We start from the raw sequence: 24,610 nt of genomic DNA on the forward strand, positions 1-24,610 counted from the left end.
CTTTTTGTTTTGGATACATTTAAACGCTCCTTTCGCACCCTGAGCAACAATCACAACCCAAGACCAAGAAGCCATCTATGAGCAGTGGCAAACTATCACCCAACTGCAGGAAGGATCGACTGAAAAGCGCTCATATTTTTTTCACATCAATAGAGGAAGGGCAGTAAAAAACACACGCGAGAAAGATACACTGAAAAGGCGTCATATCAAAAACGAGAAGAAGAGCGTGTGAGTGGTCTAAAGACGTGGGGCTTGCAGGATTAAGCCACTACAAAGATCTCACGCAGTCTTGGTTGGACAGGGGCATGCAAACAAATTATGTAATAGTTGTTCCAAGCCCTCGAGGTCTGTGAGTGCCTCATTTGGGAGGGGAGGAATTCACCTGTGTGTGATTCTGACCCATTGTGTGCAGGTGAAGAAATACGGATCCAAGAACGGGAGGAGGGATAAACCTGCTCCAAGGGATTCCTATATAACTCAGTGCGGAGGGATGAACCACTACACGAGAGATCCAAGGGATTCCTATACAGCTGGGCGGGGAGGGGTGGACCTGTACATTGGAGATCTGGTATAGTCCTATGGGATTCTTCAGGGAAGGATGAATATGGGAGAGACAAGGGATTCTTATACAGCTGGGCGGGCAGGGATAAGAGATCTTATGTTCATATAGTGCTCAGTGGAGAAGGATGAACATGGGAGATCTGTGGGTTTCCTATACAGCTCGGTGGGCTGGGATGTACCTGTACATGGGAGATCTGCTATTTTCCTATTGGGCTCTGCAGGGAAGGATGGACATGGGTGATCCGTGGGATTCCGATACAGCTGGGAAGGGAGGGACGAACCTGTACATTGGAGATGTTATATTCCTATAGGGCTCTGCAGGGAGGGATGAACATGGGAGATCCAAGGTATTCCTATCCACTTGGCAGGGAGAGTTGAACCTGTACATGAGAGATCTGTTATATTCATATAGGGGTCTGCAGGGAAGGATGGACATGGGTGATCCGTGGGATTCATATACGGGTGGGCAGGGAGGGATGGACCTGTACATGGGAGATGTGAAATATTCCTATGGGATTCTTCAGGGAAGGATGAATATGGGAGCGCCAAGGGATTCCTACACGGGTGGGCAGGGAGGGATGGACCTGTACATGGGAGATGTGTTATATTCCAATTCTGCAGGGAAGGATGGACGTGGGTGATCCGTGGGATTCCGATACAGCTGGGAAGGGAGGGACGAACCTGTACATTGGAGATGTTATATTCCTATAGGGCTCTGCAGGGAGGGATGAACATGGGAGATCCAAGGTATTCCTATCCACTTGGCAGGGAGAGTTGAACCTGTACATGAGAGATCTGTTATATTCATATAGGGGTCTGCAGGGAAGGATGGACATGGGTGATCCGTGGGATTCATATACGGGTGGGCAGGGAGGGATGGACCTGTACATGGGAGATGTGAAATATTCCTATGGGATTCTTCAGGGAAGGATGAATATGGGAGCGCCAAGGGATTCCTACACGGGTGGGCAGGGAGGGATGGACCTGTACATGGGAGATGTGTTATATTCCTATTCTGCAGGGAAGGATGGACGTGGGTGATCCGTGGGATTCCGATACAGCTGGGCATGGAGGGATGAACCTGTACATGGGAGATCTGGTATATTCCTATAGGGCTCTTCAGGGAAGGATGAATATGGGAGATCAAAGGGATTCCTAAGCAGCTGGGTGGGGAGGGGTGGGCCTGTACATGGGAGATCTATATATTCCTATAGGGCTCTTCAGGGAAGGATGAATATGGGCGATCCAAGGGATTCCTATGCAGGTGGGCGGGGAGGGATGGACATGCACATGAGAGATCTGTATATTCCTCTTCAGGGAAGGATGAATATGGGAGATCCAAGGGATCCCTTCACAGCTGGGTGGGGAGGGATGGACCTTTACAGGGGAGATCTGGTATATTCCTAGAGCGCTCTTCAGGGAAGGATGAATATGGGAGATCCAAGGGATCCCTTCACAGCTGGGTGGGGAGGGATGGACCTTTACATGGGAGATCTGGCATATTCCTATAGGGCTCTTCAGGGAAGACTGAACATGGGAGACCCAAGGGATTCCTATGCAGCTGAGCGGGGAGGGGTGAACCTGTACATGGGGGATCTGTTATATTCCTAAAGGTCTCTGCTGGGAAGGATGAACATTGGGGATCTGTGAGATCCATGTAGGGCTCAGTGGGAAGTGAGGAATATGTTCAATCCTATGTGTGCTATTCCTATACGGCTGTGCTCGGAGGGATGAGCAGACACATAGATGTGAGGGATTTCTGTAGGGATGCACGGGGAGGGATGTACATGCTAATGTGTGCAAATTCCATTCAGCTCTAAATTGAGGGATGAACTTATAAACGGGAGATCTCTAGAAGAATGAACATATACATGGGAGATCTGTGGGATTCTCATGGGGGTGGGGGGAAATGATATATAGTAGATGTGGGGGATTCTTAAAGGGCTCTGCGGAGAGGGATGAACCTGCACAGGGAAGATTTATGGGGTTTGTATATTGGCTCATCGGGAAGGGATTAACCTGTTCCTGGGAGATATATGGGATGAGGCCTATATGGCTTCGCAGGGAGGGATAACCCTGCACATGGTGATCAATGGGATTCCTATACAGTTCTGTGTGGAGAGATGAGCCGATAAATGACAGATATCTGAGGTCCCTTTGCTACCTTTGCAGGGATGGAGGAAACGAAACACAGGAGATATGGGGGATTCCTCTAGGGCTCTGAGGGGAATGGTGAGCCTTTAAACTGAAGATCCTTGGCATTCCTATTGAGCACGACGGACGGGATGAACCTGGGCATTCCTATATGCAAGATTCCTATTGGGCTCCACGGGGAGGGGTGAATCGGCTCCTGTGAGATATATTGGATGATGCATATGCAGCTTTGCCGGAAGGGATGAACCTGTAATTGGGAGATTTGGGGGATTTCCATACTAGATTTGCAAGAAGGGAGGAAACGATACATGCGAGATATGAGGGATTTCTAGATGGCTTAGCTGGGAATGTTGAACCTGTACACTGGAGATCCTTGGGATTTCTATTGGGCCCTGCGCAAGGGATGAACCTGTGCATTCCTAAATATGCGATTCCTATACGGCTCTGCAGGGGGGGATGAACCTGTAGATGGGAAATCTGGGGGATTCCCACACTAGAAAACCTTCATCTGTGGGTATTGGGCTCTTGGTGGAAAAGCGTGGAATCTGCAACAACAAAAAAAAAAGGAAAGGGTCCCTGTCATGCGGATTGATACCTCTTAAGTACTAGGCCGAAGAAGAAGGCCGTTGAGGTAATGAAGGATTATCCAATGAGGAGATATAGTGAGGTCAACGTTCAGCCGCTAAACACTGGGGACAATTCCTAGCAAAACGTTTGACAGCAAAAGAAAAGTGTATTCTAAAAATGGGAAAACTCTCAACGAAGGTAGAGGAGGGAGGAGGGCAAGGCAGAATGCATGAAGTTCTGGGGCATTTGTACCGTGTACCTATTCCCCCCTGCCGCTTACGCTGCTTTGCACGGACCAGGCAACCATTAAGGGCGCTTCAGGTATAGGCAACGAGTACATGGGGATAGAGGGCACACTTGCCCCTGTTCTCCTCAAACAATGGGGGGGCAGGAGTATTATGTTGCCCCGTGGAGTTTCTACAACCACAAACCATGAAATATAAAATATTCAGTGACATGCTCTTCGATATCACTGGGCGAAGCAGGGCTTCTGGCTCCTCCCGTGCTGGGCTCGGATTTAATAAAGCTTAGTACACAGCTTGCAAAATTAGCAAGTGTTGCTCATTTCAAAGAGGGAAGGCTGCATCATTGTCCCCTTAGCCTTGATTGGGGAGGTGTGTGAGCGGGGGACCGGCTTAAGCGGTTTGCGGGCATGGGAGAGGTAGGGAATACTAAAGCAGAATGCTGCAGACACACCTCAGCAGGTTAGGCGACTGTTGCTGAGGGGTTATATTTAGACATGCCATGCCTGTAATGCTATGGCTTTCTTCCATTTACTGCTGCTACATGTGCTGTAAAATGTGTGCTTTGGCTCTGGAGATGGAATTTGTGCCGTCATAGCGAAAATAAAAATTTCGTTTTGGACCCCGTTGCGAAAATCAATAGTTGGCACCCAAGAGCCCATGTAAAGAAATGTGTAATCAGAGCTCTATCTCCAAGGACCGGCTCGCTGCCCTTATTCCATTGAGATCACCACATTAGGATTGCGATGTGTACATGCTCTGAGCAGCCCCAGTCCCTTATGCTGCACTCAATGGACTTGGAGCTGTGAAAGATTCCACTCCCATCTCAGCACCTTGCTCTATGTGGGTCTGCTTCTTGGTCAATTGGTATGATTGTTGCTTTGGGTGCGATAGGGTTGCGGCTTCAAATCCTAAACTGCTGTTGTTTTATTGTGATAGAAGATTTAAATCTTGTGTTTATTTCGTATTTGGAAAGAGTCAAAAAAGAAGTGAGGGCTCGTCCGGGATTTGAACCCGGGACCTCTCGCACCCTAAGCGAGAATCATACCCCTAGACCAACGAGCCACTGCACAGCTGCTGTGCATAATTTCATAAGACTCTCAGATCCACTTTTCCACAGACTGGAGCAGTATCCTCTTATTCATGTTTCAATCGCGCAGTGCAAGATGCTAGAGATCATGGAGAGGATCAGGCAGGGATGGGCATCGTACAGAGTCAGAGTTGCTTTCAGCAAAATGACACCTCTTTTTTCAAAACTGTGTACATAAATTAACAAAACGGGCAATGTCTTTCCACCTCTAAATTTAATAGGAGGGTGAACTGATATTAACGATCAGTTGTGATTGCAACACAAAACTCCCATTTAATATCATGCATAAATGAACAGTAAAATAGGAAGCAGTGCTGATGTGGCACGCCACAAGGCTGACTGCTCGCTCATGGCTCTGCTCACAGCTGGCTCGTTGGTCTAGGGGTATGATTCTCGCTTTGGGTGCGAGAGGTCCCGGGTTCAAATCCCGGACGAGCCCCGTTTTGTGCACCCTGAGCAACAATCACAACCCAAGACCAAGAAGCCATCTATGAGCAGTGGCAAACTATCACCCAACTGCAGGAAGGATCGACTGAAAAGCGCTCATATTTTTTTCACATCAATAGAGGAAGGGCAGTAAAAAACACACGTGAGAAAGATACACTGAAAAGGCGTCATATCAAAAACGAGAAGAAGAGCGTGTGAGTGGTCTAAAGACGTGGGGCTTGCAGGATTAAGCCACTACAAAGATCTCACGCAGTCTTGGTTGGACAGGGGCATGCAAACAAATTATGTAATAGTTGTTCCAAGCCCTCGAGGTCTGTGAGTGCCTCATTTGGGAGGGGAGGAATTCACCTGTGTGTGATTCTGACCCATTGTGTGCAGGTGAAAAAATACGGATCCAAGAACGGGAGGAGGGATAAACCTGCTCCAAGGGATTCCTATATAACTCAGTGCGGAGGGATGAACCACTACACGAGAGATCCAAGGGATTCCTATACAGCTGGGCGGGGAGGGGTGGACCTGTACATTGGAGATCTGGTATAGTCCTATGGGATTCTTCAGGGAAGGATGAATATGGGAGAGACAAGGGATTCTTATACAGCTGGGCGGGCAGGGATAAGAGATCTTATGTTCATATAGTGCTCAGTGGAGAAGGATGAACATGGGAGATCTGTGGGTTTCCTATACAGCTCGGTGGGCTGGGATGTACCTGTACATGGGAGATCTGCTATTTTCCTATTGGGCTCTGCAGGGAAGGATGGACATGGGTGATCCGTGGGATTCCGATACAGCTGGGAAGGGAGGGACGAACCTGTACATTGGAGATGTTATATTCCTATAGGGCTCTGCAGGGAGGGATGAACATGGGAGATCCAAGGTATTCCTATCCACTTGGCAGGGAGAGTTGAACCTGTACATGAGAGATCTGTTATATTCATATAGGGGTCTGCAGGGAAGGATGGACATGGGTGATCCGTGGGATTCATATACGGGTGGGCAGGGAGGGATGGACCTGTACATGGGAGATGTGAAATATTCCTATGGGATTCTTCAGGGAAGGATGAATATGGGAGCGCCAAGGGATTCCTACACGGGTGGGCAGGGAGGGATGGACCTGTACATGGGAGATGTGTTATATTCCTATTCTGCAGGGAAGGATGGACGTGGGTGATCCGTGGGATTCCGATACAGCTGGGCATGGAGGGATGAACCTGTACATGGGAGATCTGGTATATTCCTATAGGGCTCTTCAGGGAAGGATGAATATGGGAGATCAAAGGGATTCCTAAGCAGCTGGGTGGGGAGGGGTGGGCCTGTACATGGGAGATCTATATATTCCTATAGGGCTCTTCAGGGAAGGATGAATATGGGCGATCCAAGGGATTCCTATGCAGGTGGGCGGGGAGGGATGGACATGCACATGAGAGATCTGTATATTCCTCTTCAGGGAAGGATGAATATGGGAGATCCAAGGGATCCCTTCACAGCTGGGTGGGGAGGGATGGACCTTTACAGGGGAGATCTGGTATATTCCTATAGGGCTCTTCAGGGAAGGATGAATATGGGAGATCCAAGGGATCCCTTCACAGCTGGGTGGGGAGGGATGGACCTTTACATGGGAGATCTGGCATATTCCTATAGGGCTCTTCAGGGAAGCCTGAAAATGGGAGACCCAAGGGATTCCTATGCAGCTGAGCGGGGAGGGGTGAACCTGTACATGGGGGATCTGTTATATTCCTAAAGGTCTCTGCTGGGAAGGATGAACATTGGGGATCTGTGAGATCCATGTAGGGCTCAGTGGGAAGTGAGGAATATGTTCAATCCTATGTGTGCTATTCCTATACGGCTGTGCTCGGAGGGATGAGCAGACACATAGATGTGAGGGATTTCTGTAGGGATGCACGGGGAGGGATGTACATGCTAATGTGTGCAAATTCCATTCAGCTCTAAATTGAGGGATGAACTTATAAACGGGAGATCTCTAGAAGAATGAACATATACATGGGAGATCTGTGGGATTCTCATGGGGGTGGGGGGAAATGATATATAGTAGATGTGGGGGATTCTTAAAGGGCTCTGCGGAGAGGGATGAACCTGCACAGGGAAGATTTATGGGGTTTGTATATTGGCTCATCGGGAAGGGATTAACCTGTTCCTGGGAGATATATGGGATGAGGCCTATATGGCTTCGCAGGGAGGGATAACCCTGCACATGGTGATCAATGGGATTCCTATACAGTTCTGTGTGGAGAGATGAGCCGATAAATGACAGATATCTGAGGTCCCTTTGCTACCTTTGCAGGGATGGAGGAAACGAAACACAGGAGATATGGGGGATTCCTCTAGGGCTCTGAGGGGAATGGTGAGCCTTTAAACTGAAGATCCTTGGCATTCCTATTGAGCACGACGGACGGGATGAACCTGGGCATTCCTGTATGCAAGATTCCTATTGGGCTCCACGGGGAGGGGTGAATCGGCTCCTGTGAGATATATTGGATGATGCATATGCAGCTTTGCCGGAAGGGATGAACCTGTAATTGGGAGATTTGGGGGATTTCCATACTAGATTTGCAAGAAGGGAGGAAACGATACATGCGAGATATGAGGGATTTCTAGATGGCTTAGCTGGGAATGTTGAACCTGTACACTGGAGATCCTTGGGATTTCTATTGGGCCCTGCGCAAGGGATGAACCTGTGCATTCCTAAATATGCGATTCCTATACGGCTCTGCAGGGGGGGATGAACCTGTAGATGGGAAATCTGGGGGATTCCCACACTAGAAAACCTTCATCTGTGGGTATTGGGCTCTTGGTGGAAAAGCGTGGAATCTGCAACAACAAAAAAAAAGGAAAGGGTCCCTGTCATGCGGATTGATACCTCTTAAGTACTAGGCCGAAGAAGAAGGCCGTTGAGGTAATGAAGGATTATCCAATGAGGAGATATAGTGAGGTCAACGTTCAGCCGCTAAACACTGGGGACATTTCCTAGCAAAACGTTTGACAGCAAAAGAAAAGTGTATTCTAAAAATGGGAAAACTCTCAACGAAGGTAGAGGAGGGAGGAGGGCAAGGCAGAGTGCATAAAGTTCTGGGGCATTTGTACCGTGTACCTATTCTCCCCTGCCGCTTACGCTGCTTTGCACGGACCAGGCAACCATTAAGGGCGCTTCAGGTATAGGCAACGAGTACATGGGGATAGAGGGCACACTTGCCCCTGTTCTCCTCAAACAATGGGGGGGCAGGAGTATTATGTTGTCCCGTGGAGTTTCTACAACCACAAACCATGAAATATAAAAGATTCAGTGACATGCTCTTCGATATCACTGGGCGAAGCAGGGCTTCTGGCTCCTCCCGTGCTGGGCTCGGACTTAATAAAGCTTAGTACACAGCTTGCAAAATTAGCAAGTGTTGCTCATTTCAAAGAGGGAAGGCTGCATCATTGTCCCCTTAGCCTTGATTGGGGAGGTGTGTGAGCGGGGACCGGCTTAAGCGGTTTGCGGGCATGGGAGAGGTAGGGAATACTAAAGCAGAATGCTGCAGACACACCTCAGCAGGTTAGGCGACTGTTGCTGAGGGGTTATATTTAGACATGCCATGCCTGTAATGCTATGGCTTTCTTCCATTTACTGCTGCTACATGTGCTGTAAAATGTGTGCTTTGGCCCTGGAGATGGAGTTTGTGCCGTCATAGCGAAAATAAAAATTTCGTTTTGGACCCCGTTGCGAAAATCAATAGTTGGCACCCAAGAGCCCATGTAAAGAAATGTGTAATCAGAGCTCTATCTCCAAGGACCGGCTCGCTGCCCTTATTCCATTGAGATCACCACATTAGGATTGCGATGTGTACATGCTCTGAGCAGCCCCAGTCCCTTATGCTGCACTCAATGGACTTGGAGCTGTGAAAGATTCCACTCCCATCTCAGCACCTTGCTCTATGTGGGTCTGCTTCTTGGTCAATTGGTATGATTGTTGCTTTGGGTGCGATAGGGTTGCGGCTTCAAATCCTAAACTGCTGTTGTTTTATTGTGATAGAAGATTTAAATCTTGTGTTTATTTCGTATTTGGAAAGAGTCAAAAAAGAAGTGAGGGCTCGTCCGGGATTTGAACCCCGGACCTCTCGCACCCTAAGCGAGAATCATACCCCTAGACCAACGAGCCACTGCACAGCTGCTGTGCATAATTTCATAAGACTCTCAGATCCACTTTTCCACAGACTGGAGCAGTATCCTCTTATTCATGTTTCAATCGCGCAGTGCAAGATGCTAGAGATCATGGAGAGGATCAGGCAGGGATGGGCATCGTACAGAGTCAGAGTTGCTTTCAGCAAAATGACACCTGTTTTTTCAAAACTGTGTACATAAATTAACAAAATGGGCAATGTCTTTCCACCTCTAAATTTAATAGGAGGGTGAACTGATATTAACGATCAGTTGTGATTGCAACACAAAACTCCCATTTAATATCATGCATAAATGAACAGTAAAATAGGAAGCAGTGCTGATGTGGCACGCCACAAGGCTGACTGCTCGCTCATGGCTCTGCTCACAGCTGGCTCGTTGGTCTAGGGGTATGATTCTCGCTTTGGGTGCGAGAGGTCCCGGGTTCAAATCCCGGACGAGCCCCGTTTTGTTTTGGATACATTTAAACGCTCCTTTCGCACCCTGAGCAACAATCACAACCCAAGACCAAGAAGCCATCTATGAGCAGTGGCAAACTATCACCCAACTGCAGGAAGGATCGACTGAAAAGCGCTCATATTTTTTTCACATCAATAGAGGAAGGGCAGTAAAAAACACACGCGAGAAAGATACACTGAAAAGGCGTCATATCAAAAACGAGAAGAAGAGAGTGTGAGTGGTCTAAAGACGTGGGGCTTGCAGGATTAAGCCACTACAAAGATCTCACGCAGTCTTGGTTGGACAGGGGCATGCAAACAAATTATGTAATAGTTGTTCCAAGCCCTCGAGGTCTGTGAGTGCCTCATTTGGGAGGGGAGGAATTCACCTGTGTGTGATTCTGACCCATTGTGTGCAGGTGAAAAAATACGGATCCAAGAACGGGAGGAGGGATAAACCTGCTCCAAGGGATTCCTATATAACTCAGTGCGGAGGGTTGAACCACTACACGAGAGATCCAAGGGATTCCTATACAGCTGGGCGGGGAGGGGTGGACCTGTACATTGGAGATCTGGTATAGTCCTATGGGATTCTTCAGGGAAGGATGAATATGGGAGAGACAAGGGATTCTTATACAGCTGGGCGGGCAGGGATAAGAGATCTTATGTTCATATAGTGCTCAGTGGAGAAGGATGAACATGGGAGATCTGTGGGTTTCCTATACAGCTCGGTGGGCTGGGATGTACCTGTACATGGGAGATCTGCTATTTTCCTATTGGGCTCTGCAGGGAAGGATGGACATGGGTGATCCGTGGGATTCCGATACAGCTGGGAAGGGAGGGACGAACCTGTACATTGGAGATGTTATATTCCTATAGGGCTCTGCAGGGAGGGATGAACATGGGAGATCCAAGGTATTCCTATCCACTTGGCAGGGAGAGTTGAACCTGTACATGAGAGATCTGTTATATTCATATAGGGGTCTGCAGGGAAGGATGGACATGGGTGATCCGTGGGATTCATATACGGGTGGGCAGGGAGGGATGGACCTGTACATGGGAGATGTGAAATATTCCTATGGGATTCTTCAGGGAAGGATGAATATGGGAGCGCCAAGGGATTCCTACACGGGTGGGCAGGGAGGGATGGACCTGTACATGGGAGATGTGTTATATTCCTATTCTGCAGGGAAGGATGGACGTGGGTGATCCGTGGGATTCCGATACAGCTGGGAAGGGAGGGACGAACCTGTACATTGGAGATGTTATATTCCTATAGGGCTCTGCAGGGAGGGATGAACATGGGAGATCCAAGGTATTCCTATCCACTTGGCAGGGAGAGTTGAACCTGTACATGAGAGATCTGTTATATTCATATAGGGGTCTGCAGGGAAGGATGGACATGGGTGATCCGTGGGATTCATATACGGGTGGGCAGGGAGGGATGGACCTGTACATGGGAGATGTGAAATATTCCTATGGGATTCTTCAGGGAAGGATGAATATGGGAGCGCCAAGGGATTCCTACACGGGTGGGCAGGGAGGGATGGACCTGTACATGGGAGATGTGTTATATTCCTATTCTGCAGGGAAGGATGGACGTGGGTGATCCGTGGGATTCCGATACAGCTGGGCATGGAGGGATGAACCTGTACATGGGAGATCTGGTATATTCCTATAGGGCTCTTCAGGGAAGGATGAATATGGGAGATCAAAGGGATTCCTAAGCAGCTGGGTGGGGAGGGGTGGGCCTGTACATGGGAGATCTATATATTCCTATAGGGCTCTTCAGGGAAGGATGAATATGGGCGATCCAAGGGATTCCTATGCAGGTGGGCGGGGAGGGATGGACATGCACATGAGAGATCTGTATATTCCTCTTCAGGGAAGGATGAATATGGGAGATCCAAGGGATCCCTTCACAGCTGGGTGGGGAGGGATGGACCTTTACAGGGGAGATCTGGTATATTCCTATAGGGCTCTTCAGGGAAGGATGAATATGGGAGATCCAAGGGATCCCTTCACAGCTGGGTGGGGAGGGATGGACCTTTACATGGGAGATCTGGCATATTCCTATAGGGCTCTTCAGGGAAGCCTGAAAATGGGAGACCCAAGGGATTCCTATGCAGCTGAGCGGGGAGGGGTGAACCTGTACATGGGGGATCTGTTATATTCCTAAAGGTCTCTGCTGGGAAGGATGAACATTGGGGATCTGTGAGATCCATGTAGGGCTCAGTGGGAAGTGAGGAATATGTTCAATCCTATGTGTGCTATTCCTATACGGCTGTGCTCGGAGGGATGAGCAGACACATAGATGTGAGGGATTTCTGTAGGGATGCACGGGGAGGGATGTACATGCTAATGTGTGCAAATTCCATTCAGCTCTAAATTGAGGGATGAACTTATAAACGGGAGATCTCTAGAAGAATGAACATATACATGGGAGATCTGTGGGATTCTCATGGGGGTGGGGGGAAATGATATATAGTAGATGTGGGGGATTCTTAAAGGGCTCTGCGGAGAGGGATGAACCTGCACAGGGAAGATTTATGGGGTTTGTATATTGGCTCATCGGGAAGGGATTAACCTGTTCCTGGGAGATATATGGGATGAGGCCTATATGGCTTCGCAGGGAGGGATAACCCTGCACATGGTGATCAATGGGATTCCTATACAGTTCTGTGTGGAGAGATGAGCCGATAAATGACAGATATCTGAGGTCCCTTTGCTACCTTTGCAGGGATGGAGGAAACGAAACACAGGAGATATGGGGGATTCCTCTAGGGCTCTGAGGGGAATGGTGAGCCTTTAAACTGAAGATCCTTGGCATTCCTATTGAGCACGACGGACGGGATGAACCTGGGCATTCCTGTATGCAAGATTCCTATTGGGCTCCACGGGGAGGGGTGAATCGGCTCCTGTGAGATATATTGGATGATGCATATGCAGCTTTGCCGGAAGGGATGAACCTGTAATTGGGAGATTTGGGGGATTTCCATACTAGATTTGCAAGAAGGGAGGAAACGATACATGCGAGATATGAGGGATTTCTAGATGGCTTAGCTGGGAATGTTGAACCTGTACACTGGAGATCCTTGGGATTTCTATTGGGCCCTGCGCAAGGGATGAACCTGTGCATTCCTAAATATGCGATTCCTATACGGCTCTGCAGGGGGGGATGAACCTGTAGATGGGAAATCTGGGGGATTCCCACACTAGAAAACCTTCATCTGTGGGTATTGGGCTCTTGGTGGAAAAGCGTGGAATCTGCAACAACAAAAAAAAAAGGAAAGGGTCCCTGTCATGCGGATTGATACCTCTTAAGTACTAGGCCGAAGAAGAAGGCCGTTGAGGTAATGAAGGATTATCCAATGAGGAGATATAGTGAGGTCAACGTTCAGCCGCTAAACACTGGGGACATTTCCTAGCAAAACGTTTGACAGCAAAAGAAAAGTGTATTCTAAAAATGGGAAAACTCTCAACGAAGGTAGAGGAGGGAGGAGGGCAAGGCAGAGTGCATAAAGTTCTGGGGCATTTGTACCGTGTACCTATTCTCCCCTGCCGCTTACGCTGCTTTGCACGGACCAGGCAACCATTAAGGGCGCTTCAGGTATAGGCAACGAGTACATGGGGATAGAGGGCACACTTGCCCCTGTTCTCCTCAAACAATGGGGGGGCAGGAGTATTATGTTGCCCCGTGGAGTTTCTACAACCACAAACCATGAAATATAAAAGATTCAGTGACATGCTCTTCGATATCACTGGGCGAAGCAGGGCTTCTGGCTCCTCCCGTGCTGGGCTCGGACTTAATAAAGCTTAGTACACAGCTTGCAAAATTAGCAAGTGTTGCTCATTTCAAAAGGGAAGGCTGCATCATTGTCCCCTTAGCCTTGATTGGGGAGGTGTGTGAGCGGGGACCGGCTTAAGCGGTTTGCGGGCATGGGAGAGGTAGGGAATACTAAAGCAGAATGCTGCAGACACACCTCAGCAGGTTAGGCGACTGTTGCTGAGGGGTTATATTTAGACATGCCATGCCTGTAATGCTATGGCTTTCTTCCATTTACTGCTGCTACATGTGCTGTAAAATGTGTGCTTTGGCCCTGGAGATGGAGTTTGTGCCGTCATAGCGAAAATAAAAATTTCGTTTTGGACCCCGTTGCGAAAATCAATAGTTGGCACCCAAGAGCCCATGTAAAGAAATGTGTAATCAGAGCTCTATCTCCAAGGACCGGCTCGCTGCCCTTATTCCATTGAGCTCACCACATTAGGATTGCGATGTGTACATGCTCTGAGCAGCCCAAGTCCCTTATGCTGCACTCAATGGACTTGGAGCTGTGAAAGATTCCACTCCCATCTCAGCACCTTGCTCTATGTGGGTCTGCTTCTTGGTCAATTGGTATGATTGTTGCTTTGGGTGCGATAGGGTTGCGGCTTCAAATCCTAAACTGCTGTTGTTTTATTGTGATAGAAGATTTAAATCTTGTGTTTATTTCGTAATTGGAAAGAGTCAAAAAAGAAGTGAGGGCTCGTCCGGGATTTGAACCAGGGACCTCTCGCACCCTAAGCAAGAATCATACCCCTAGACCAACGAGCCACTGCACAGCTGCTGTGCATAATTTCATAAGACTCTCAGATCCACTTTTCCACAGACTGGAGCAGTATCCTCTTATTCATGTTTCAATCGCGCAGTGCAAGATGCTAGAGATCATGGAGAGGATCAGGCAGGGAGGGGCATCGTACAGAGTCAGAGTTGCTTTCAGCAAAATGACACCTCTTTTTTTCCAAACTGTGTACATAAATTAACAAAACGGGCAATGTCTTTCCACCTCTAAATTTAATAGGAGGGTGAACTGATATTAACGATCAGTTGTGATTGCAACACAAAACTCCCATTTAATATCATGCATAAATGAACAGTAAAATAGGAAGCAGTGCTGATGTGGCACGCCACAAGGCTGACTGCTCGCTCATGGCTCTGCTCACAGCTGGCTCGTTGGTCTAGGGGTATGATTCTCGCTTTGGGTGCGAGAGGTCCCGGGTTCAAATCCCGGACGAGCCCCGTTTTGTTTTGGATACATTTAAACGCTCCTTTCGCACCCTGAGCAACAATCACAACCCAAGACCAAGAAGCCATCTATGAGCAGTGGCAAACTATCACCCAACTGCAGGAAGGATCGACTGAAAAGCGCTCATATTTTTTTCACATCAATAGAGGAAGGGCAGTAAAAAACACACGCGAGAAAGATACACTGAAAAGGCGTCATATCAAAAACAAGAAGAAGAGCGTGTGAGTGGTCTAAAGACGTGGGGCTTGCAGGATTAAGCCACTCCAAAGATCACACGCAGTCTTGGTTGGACAGGGGCATGCAAACAAATTATGTAATAGTTGTTCCAAGCCCTCGAGGTCTGTGAGTGCCTCATTTGGGAGGGGAGGAATTCACCTGTGTGTGATTCTGACCCATTGTGTGCAGGTGAAAAAATACGGATCCAAGAACGGGAGGAGGGATAAACCTGCTCCAAGGGATTCCTATATAGCTCAGTGCGGAGGGATGAACCACTACATGAGAGATCCAAGGGATTCCTATACAGCTGGGCGGGGAGGGGTGGACCTGTACATTGGAGATCTGGTATAGTCCTATGGGATTCTTCAGGGAAGGATGAATATGGGAGATACAAGGGATTCTTATACAGCTGGGCGGGCAGGGATAAGAGATCTTATGTTCATATAGTGCTCAGTGGAGAAGGATGAACATGGGAGATCTGTGGGTTTCCTATACAGCTCGGTGGGCTGGGATGTACCTGTACATGGGAGATCTGCTATTTTCCTATTGGGCTCTGCAGGGAAGGATGGACATGGGTGATCCGTGGGATTCCGATACAGCTGGGAAGGGAGGGACGAACCAGTACATTGGAGATGTTATATTCCTATAGGGCTCTGCAGGGAGGGATGAACATGGGAGATCCAAGGGATTCCTATCCACTTGGCAGGGAGAGTTGGACCTGTACATGAGAGATCTGTTATATTCATATAGGGGTCTGCAGGGAAGGATGGACATGGGTGATCCGTGGGATTCATATACGGGTGGGCAGGGAGGGATGGACCTGTACATGGGAGATCTGAAATATTCCTATGGGATTCTTCAGGGAAGGATGAATATGGGAGCGCCAAGGGATTCCTACACGGGTGGGCAGGGAGGGATGGACCTGTACATGGGAGATGTGTTATATTCCTATTCTGCAGGGAAGGATGGACGTGGGTGATCCGTGGGATTCCGATACAGCTGGGCATGGTGGGATGAACCTGTACATGGGAGATCTGGTATATTCCTATAGGGCTCTTCAGGGAAGGATGAATATGGGAGATCAAAGGGATTCCTAAGCAGCTGGGTGGGGAGGGGTGGGCCTGTACATGGGAGATCTATATATTCCTATAGGGCTCTTCAGGGAAGGATGAATATGGGCGATCCAAGGGATTCCTATGCGGGTGGGCGGGGAGGGATGGACATGCACATGAGAGATCTGTATATTCCTCTTCAGGGAAGGATGAATATGGGAGATCCAAGGGATCCCTTCACAGCTGGGTGGGGAGGGATGGACCTTTACAGGGGAGATCTGGTATATTCCTATAGGGCTCTTCAGGGAAGGATGAATATGGGAGATCCAAGGGATCCCTTCACAGCTGGGTGGGGAGGGATGGACCTTTACATGGGAGATCTGGCATATTCCTATAGGGCTCTTCAGGGAAGCCTGAAAATGGGAGACCCAAGGGATTCCTATGCAGCTGAGCGGGGAGGGGTGAACCTGTACATGGGGGATCTGTTATATTCCTAAAGGTCTCTGCTGGGAAGGATGAACATTGGGGATCTGTGAGATCCATGTAGGGCTCAGTGGGAAGTGAGGAATATGTTCAATCCTATGTGTGCTATTCCTATACGGCTGTGCTCGGAGGGATGAGCAGACACATAGATGTGAGGGATTTCTGTAGGGATGCACGGGGAGGGATGTACATGCTAATGTGTGCAAATTCCATTCAGCTCTAAATTGAGGGATGAACTTATAAACGGGAGATCTCTAGAAGAATGAACATATACATGGGAGATCTGTGGGATTCTCATGGGGGTGGGGGGAAATGATATATAGTAGATGTGGGGGATTCTTAAAGGGCTCTGCGGAGAGGGATGAACCTGCACAGGGAAGATTTATGCGGTTTGTATATTGGCTCATCGGGAAGGGATTAACCTGTTCCTGGGAGATATATGGGATGAGGCCTATATGGCTTCGCAGGGAGGGATAACCCTGCACATGGTGATCAATGGGATTCCTATACAGTTCTGTGTGGAGAGATGAGCCGATAAATGACAGATATCTGAGGTCCCTTTGCTACCTTTGCAGGGATGGAGGAAACGAAACACAGGAGATATGGGGGATTCCTCTAGGGCTCTGAGGGGAATGGTGAGCCTTTAAACTGAAGATCCTTGGCATTCCTATTGAGCACGACGGACGGGATGAACCTGGGCATTCCTATATGCAAGATTCCTATTGGGCTCCACGGGGAGGGGTGAATCGGCTCCTGTGAGATATATTGGATGATGCATATGCAGCTTTGCCGGAAGGGATGAACCTGTAATTGGGAGATTTGGGGGATTTCCATACTAGATTTGCAAGAAGGGAGGAAACGATACATGCGAGATATGAGGGATTTCTAGATGGCTTAGCTGGGAATGTTGAACCTGTACACTGGAGATCCTTGGGATTTCTATAGGGCCCTGCGCAAGGGATGAACCTGTGCATTCCTAAATATGCGATTCCTATACGGCTCTGCAGGGGGGGATGAACCTGTAGATGGGAAATCTGGGGGATTCCCACACTAGAAAACCTTCATCTGTGGGTATTGGGCTCTTGGTGGAAAAGCGTGGAATCTGCAACAACAAAAAAAAAAGGAAAGGGTCCCTGTCATGCGGATTGATACCTCTTAAGTACTAGGCCGAAGAAGAAGGCCGTTGAGGTAATGAAGGATTATCCAATGAGGAGATATAGTGAGGTCAACGTTCAGCCGCTAAACACTGGGGACAATTCCTAGCAAAACGTTTGACAGCAAAAGAAAAGTGTATTCTAAAAATGGGAAAACTCTCAACGAAGGTAGAGGAGGGAGGAGGGCAAGGCAGAGTGCATGAAGTTCTGGGGCATTTGTACCGTGTACCTATTCCCCCCTGCCGCTTACGCTGCTTTGCACGGACCAGGCAACCATTAAGGGCGCTTCAGGTATAGGCAACGAGTACATGGGGATAGAGGGCACACTTGCCCCTGTTCTCCTCAAACAATGGGGGGGCAGGAGTATTATGTTGCCCCGTGGAGTTTCTACAACCACAAACCATGAAATATAAAAGATTCAGTGACATGCTCTTCGATATCACTGGGCGAAGCAGGGCTTCTGGCTCCTCCCGTGCTGGGCTCGGACTTAATAAAGCTTAGTACACAGCTTGCAAAATTAGCAAGTGTTGCTCATTTCAAAGAGGGAAGGCTGCATCATTGTCCCCTTAGCCTTGATTGGGGAGGAGTGTGAATGGGGGACCGGCTTAAGCGGTTTGCGGGCATGGGAGAGGTAGGGAATACTAAAGCAGAATGCTGCAGACACACCTCAGCAGGTTAGGCGACTGTTGCTGAGGGGTTATATTTAGACATGCCATGTCTGTAATGCTATGGCTTTCTTCCATTTACTGCTGCTACATGTGCTGTAAAATGTGTGCTTTGGCCCTGGAGATGGAATTTGTGCCGTCATAGCGAAAATAAAAATTTCGTTTTGGACCCCGTTGCGAAAATCAATAGTTGGCACCCAAGAGCCCATGTAAAGAAATGTGTAATCAGAGCTCTATCTCCAAGGACCGGCTCGCTGCCCTTATTCCATTGAGCTCACCACATTAGGATTGCGATGTGTACATGCTCTGAGCAGCCCCAGTCCCTTATGCTGCACTCAATGGACTTGGAGCTGTGAAAGATTCCACTCCCATCTCAGCACCTTGCTCTATGTGGGTCTGCTTCTTGGTCAATTGGTATGATTGTTGCTTTGGGTGCGATAGGGTTGCGGCTTCAAATCCTAAACTGCTGTTGTTTAATTGTGATAGAAGATTTAAATCTTGTGTTTATTTCGTATTTGGAAAGAGTCAAAAAAGAAGTGAGGGCTCGTCCGGGATTTGAATCAGAGACCTCTCGCACCCTAAGCGAGAATCATACCCCTAGACCAACGAGCCACTGCACAGCTGCTGTGCATAATTTCATAAGACTCTCAGATCCACTTTTCCACAGACTGGAGCAGTATCCTCTTATTCATGTTTCAATCGCGCAGTGCAAGATGCTAGAGATCATGGAGAGGATCAGGCAGGGCGGGGCATCGTACAGAGTCAGAGTTGCTTTCAGCAAAATGACACCTCTTTTTTTCCAAACTGTGTACATAAATTAACAAAACGGGCAATGTCTTTCCACCTCTTAATTTAATAGGAGGGTGAACTGATATTAACGATCAGTTGTGATTGAAACACAAAACTCCCATTTAATATCATGCATAAATGAACAGTAAAATAGGAAGCAGTGCTGATGTGGCACGCCACAAGGCTGACTGCTCGCTCATGGCTCTGCTCACAGCTGGCTCGTTGGTCTAGGGGTATGATTCTCGCTTTGGGTGCGAGAGGTCCCGGGTTCAAATCCCGGACGAGCCCCGTTTTGTTTTGGATACATTTAAACGCTCCTTTCGCACCCTGAGCAACAATCACAACCCAAGACCAAGAAGCCATCTATGAGCAGTGGCAAACTATCACCCAACTGCAGGAAGGATCGACTGAAAAGCGCTCATATTTTTTTGACATCAATAGAGGAAGGGCAGTAAAAAACACACGCGAGAAAGATACACTGAAAAGGCGTCATATCAAAAACGAGAAGAAGAGCGTGTGAGTGGTCTAAAGACGTGGGGCTTGCAGGATTAAGCCACTGCAAAGATCACACGCAGTCTTGGTTGGACAGGGGCATGCAAACAAATTATGTAATAGTTGTTCCAAGCCCTCGAGGTCTGTGAGTGCCTCATTTGGGAGGGGAGGAATTCACCTGTGTGTGATTCTGACCCATTGTGTGCAGGTGAAAAAATACGGATCCAAGAACGGGAGGAGGGATAAACCTGCTCCAAGGGATTCCTATATAGCTCAGTGCGGAGGGATGAACCACTACACGAGAGATCCAAGGGATTCCTATACAGCTGGGCGGGGAGGGGTGGACCTGTACATTGGAGATCTGGTATAGTCCTATGGGATTCTTCAGGGAAGGATGAATATGGGAGAGACAAGGGATTCTTATACAGCTGGGCGGGCAGGGATAAGAGATCTTATGTTCATATAGTGCTCAGTGGAGAAGGATGAACATGGGAGATCTGTGGGTTTCCTATACAGCTCGGTGGGCTGGGATGTACCTGTACATGGGAGATCTGCTATTTTCCTATTGGGCTCTGCAGGGAAGGATGGACATGGGTGATCCGTGGGATTCCGATACAGCTGGGAAGGGAGGGACGAACCTGTACATTGGAGATGTTATATTCCTATAGGGCTCTGCAGGGAGGGATGAACATGGGAGATCCAAGGTATTCCTATCCACTTGGCAGGGAGAGTTGAACCTGTACATGAGAGATCTGTTATATTCATATAGGGGTCTGCAGGGAAGGATGGACATGGGTGATCCGTGGGATTCATATACGGGTGGGCAGGGAGGGATGGCCCTGTACATGGGAGATGTGTTATATTCCTATTCTGCAGGGAAGGATGGACGTGGGTGATCCGTGGGATTCCGATACAGCTGGGCATGGAGGGATGAACCTGTACATGGGAGATCTGGTATATTCCTATAGGGCTCTTCAGGGAAGGATGAATATGGGAGATCAAAGGGATTCCTAAGCAGCTGGGTGGGGAGGGGTGGGCCTGTACATGGGAGATCTATATATTCCTTTAGGGCTCTTCAGGGAAGGATGAATATGGGCGATCCAAGGGATTCCTATGCAGGTGGGCGGGGAGGGATGGACATGCAAATGAGAGATCTGTATATTCCTCTTCAGGGAAGGATGAATATGGGAGATCCAAGGGATCCCTTCACAGCTGGGTGGGGAGGGATGGACCTTTACAGGGGAGATCTGGTATATTCCTATAGGGCTCTTCAGGGAAGGATGAATATGGGAGATCCAAGGGATCCCTTCACAGCTGGGTGGGGAGGGATGGACCTTTACATGGGAGATCTGGCATATTCCTTTAGGGCTCTTCAGGGAAGCCTGAAAATGGGAGACCCAAGGGATTCCTATGCAGCTGAGCGGGGAGGGGTGAACCTGTACATGGGGGATCTGTTATATTCCTAAAGGTCTCTGCTGGGAAGGATGAACATTGGGGATCTGTGAGATCCATGTAGGGCTCAGTGGGAAGTGAGGAATATGTTCAATCCTATGTGTGCTATTCCTATACGGCTGTGCTCGGAGGGATGAGCAGACACATAGATGTGAGGGATTTCTGTAGGGATGCACGGGGAGGGATGTACATGCTAATGTGTGCAAATTCCATTCAGCTCTAAATTGAGGGATGAACTTATAAACGGGAGATCTCTAGAAGAATGAACATATACATGGGAGATCTGTGGGATTCTCATGGGGGTGGGGGGAAATGATATATAGTAGATGTGGGGGATTCTTAAAGGGCTCTGCGGAGAGGGATGAACCTGCACAGGGAAGATTTATGGGGTTTGTATATTGGCTCATCGGGAAGGGATTAACCTGTTCCTGGGAGATATATGGGATGAGGCCTATATGGCTTCGCAGGGAGGGATAACCCTGCACATGGTGATCAATGGGATTCCTATACAGTTCTGTGTGGAGAGATGAGCCGATAAATGACAGATATCTGAGGTCCCTTTGCTACCTTTGTAGGGATGGAGGAAACGAAACACAGGAGATATGGGGGATTCCTCTAGGGCTCTGAGGGGAATGGTGAGCCTTTAAACTGAAGATCCTTGGCATTCCTATTGAGCACGACGGACGGGATGAACCTGGGCATTCCTATATGCAAGATTCCTATTGGGCTCCACGGGGAGGGGTGAATCGGCTCCTGTGAGATATATTGGATGATGCATATGCAGCTTTGCCGGAAGGGATGAACCTGTAATTGGGAGATTTGGGGGATTTCCATACTAGATTTGCAAGAAGGGAGGAAACGATACATGCGAGATATGAGGGATTTCTAGATGGCTTAGCTGGGAATGTTGAACCTGTACACTGGAGATCCTTGGGATTTCTATAGGGCCCTGCGCAAGGGATTAACCTGTGCATTCCTAAATATGCGATTCCTATACGGCTCTGCAGGGGGGGATGAACCTGTAGATGGGAAATCTGGGGGATTCCCACACTAGAAAACCTTCATCTGTGGGTATTGGGCTTTTGGTGGAAAAGCGTGGAATCTGCCACAACAAAAAAAAAAGGAAAGGGTCCCTGTCATGCGGATTGATACCTCTTAAGTACTAGGCCGAAGAAGAAGGCCGTTGAGGTAATGAAGGATTATCCAATGAGGAGATATTGTGAGGTCAACGTTCAGCCGCTAAACACTAGGGACACTTCCTAGCAAAACGTTTGACAGCAAAAGAAAAGTGTATTCTAAAAATGGGAAAACTCTCAACGAAGGTAGAGGAGGGTGGAGGGCAAGGCAGAGTGCATGAAGTTCTGGGGCATTTGTACCGTGTACCTATTCCCCCCTGCCGCTTACGCTGCTTTGCACGGACCAGGCAACCATTAAGGGCGCTTCAGGTATAGGCAACGAGTACATGAGGATAGAGGGCACACTTGCCCCTGTTCTCCTCAAACAATGGGGGGGCAGGAGTATTATGTTGCCCCGTGGAGTTTCTACAACCACAAACCATGAAATATAAAAGATTCAGTGACATGCTCTTCGATATCACTGGGCGAAGTAGGGCTTCTGGCTCCTCCCGTGCTGGGCTCGGACTTAATAAAGCTTAGTACACAGCTTGCAAAATTAGCAAGTGTTGCTCATTTCAAAGAGGGAAGGCTGCATCATTGTCCCCTTAGCCTTGATTGGGGAGGTGTGTGAGTGGGGGACCGGCTTAAGCGGTTTGCGGGCATGGGAGAGGTAGGGAATACTAAAGCAGAATGCTGCAGACACACCTCAGCAGGTTAGGCGACTGTTGCTGAGGGGTTATATTTAGACATGCCATGCCTGTAATGCTATGGCTTTCTTCCATTTACTGCTGCTACATGTGCTGTAAAATGTGTGCTTTGGCCCTGGAGATGGAGTTCGTGCCGTCATAGCGAAAATAAAAATTTCGTTTTGGACCCCGTTGCGAAAATCAATAGTTGGCACCCAAGAGCCCATGTACAGAAATGTGTAATCAGAGCTCTATCTCCAAGGACCGGCTCGCTGCCCTTATTCCATTGAGCTCACCACATTAGGATTGCGATGTGTACATGCTCTGAGCAGCCCCAGTCCCTTATGCTGCACTCAATGGACTTGGAGCTGTGAAAGATTCCACTCCCATCTCAGCACCTTGCTCTATGTTGGTCTGCTTCTTGGTCAATTGGTATGATTGTTGCTTTGGGTGCGATAGGGTTGCGGCTTCAAATCCTAAACTGCTGTTGTTTTATTGTGATAGAAGATTTAAATCTTGTGTTTATTTCGTATTTGGAAAGAGTCAAAAAAGAAGACAGGGCTCGGGACCTCTCGCACCCTAAGCGAGAATCATACCCCTAGACCAACGAGCCACTGCACAGCTGCTGTGCATAATTTCATAAGACTCTCAGATCCACTTTTCCACAGACTGGAGCAGTATCCTCTTATTCATGTTTCAATCGCGCAGTGCAAGATGCTAGAGATCATGGAGAGGATCAGGCAGGGAGGGGCATCGTACAGAGTCAGAGTTGCTTTCAGCAAAATGACACCTCTTTTTTTCAAAACTGTGTACATAAATTAACAAAACGGGCAATGTCTTTCCACCTCTAAATTTAATAGGAGGGTGAACTGAAATTAACGATCAGTTGTGATTGCAACACAAAACTCCCATTTAATATCATGCATAAATGAACAGTAGAATAGGAAGCAGTGCTGATGTGGCACGCCACAAGGCTGACTGCTCGCTCATGGCTCTGCTCACAGCTGGCTCGTTGGTCTAGGGGTATGATTCTCGCTTTGGGTGCGAGAGGTCCCGGGTTCATATTCCGGACGAGCCCCGTTTTGTTTTGGATACATTTAAACGCTCCTTTCGCACCCTGAGCAACAATCACAACCCAAGACCAAGAAGCCATCTATGAGCAGTGGCAAACTATCACCCAACTGCAGGAAGGATCGACTGAAAAGCGCTCATATTTTTTTCACATCAATAGAGGAAGGGCAGTAAAAAACACACGCGAGAAAGATACACTGAAAAGACGTCATATCAAAAACAAGAAGAAGAGCGTGTGAGTGGTCTAAAGACGTGGGGCTTGCAGGATTAAGCCACTACAAAGATCACACGCAGTCTTGGTTGGACAGGGGCATGCAAACAAATTATGTAATAGTTGTTCCAAGCCCTCGAGGTCTGTGAGTGCCTCATTTGGGAGGGGAGGAATCCACCTGTGTGTGATTCTGACCCATTGTGTGCAGGTGAAAAAATACGGATCCAAGAACGGGAGGAGGGATAAACCTGCTCCAAGGGATTCCTATATAGCTCAGTGCGGAGGGATGAACCACTACACGAGAGATCCAAGGGATTCCTATACAGCTGGGCGGGGAGGGGTGGACCTGTACATTGGAGATCTGGTATAGTCCTATGGGATTCTTCAGGGAAGGATGAATATGGGAGAGACAAGGGATTCTTATACAGCTGGGCGGGCAGGGATAAGAGATCTTATGTTCATATAGTGCTCAGTGGAGAAGGATGAA

The 24,610-nt window shown here is 48.3% G+C and overlaps 4 non-coding genes across 4 annotated transcripts; all 4 read left to right on the plus strand.

The window, feature by feature from the left end:
- The first annotated feature begins 4,981 nt into the window (after positions 1–4,981).
- Positions 4,982–5,053, plus strand: TRNAP-UGG (transfer RNA proline (anticodon UGG)). Its single transcript has one exon. It is a non-coding gene; the product is annotated as a tRNA-Pro (tRNA).
- Positions 5,054–9,606: 4,553 nt separating this feature from the next.
- Positions 9,607–9,678, plus strand: TRNAP-UGG (transfer RNA proline (anticodon UGG)). Its single transcript has one exon. It is a non-coding gene; the product is annotated as a tRNA-Pro (tRNA).
- A 4,980-nt stretch (positions 9,679–14,658) lies between these two features.
- On the plus strand, positions 14,659–14,730 carry TRNAP-UGG (transfer RNA proline (anticodon UGG)). Its single transcript has one exon. It is a non-coding gene; the product is annotated as a tRNA-Pro (tRNA).
- A 4,582-nt stretch (positions 14,731–19,312) lies between these two features.
- On the plus strand, positions 19,313–19,384 carry TRNAP-UGG (transfer RNA proline (anticodon UGG)). The gene has a single exon. It is a non-coding gene; the product is annotated as a tRNA-Pro (tRNA).
- The last annotated feature ends 5,226 nt before the right edge of the window (positions 19,385–24,610 follow it).

This window comes from Ambystoma mexicanum, chromosome 12, assembly GCF_040938575.1.
Source record: "Ambystoma mexicanum isolate Mex_15411 chromosome 12, UKY_AmexF1_1, whole genome shotgun sequence".
NCBI lineage: Eukaryota > Metazoa > Chordata > Amphibia > Caudata > Ambystomatidae > Ambystoma > Ambystoma mexicanum.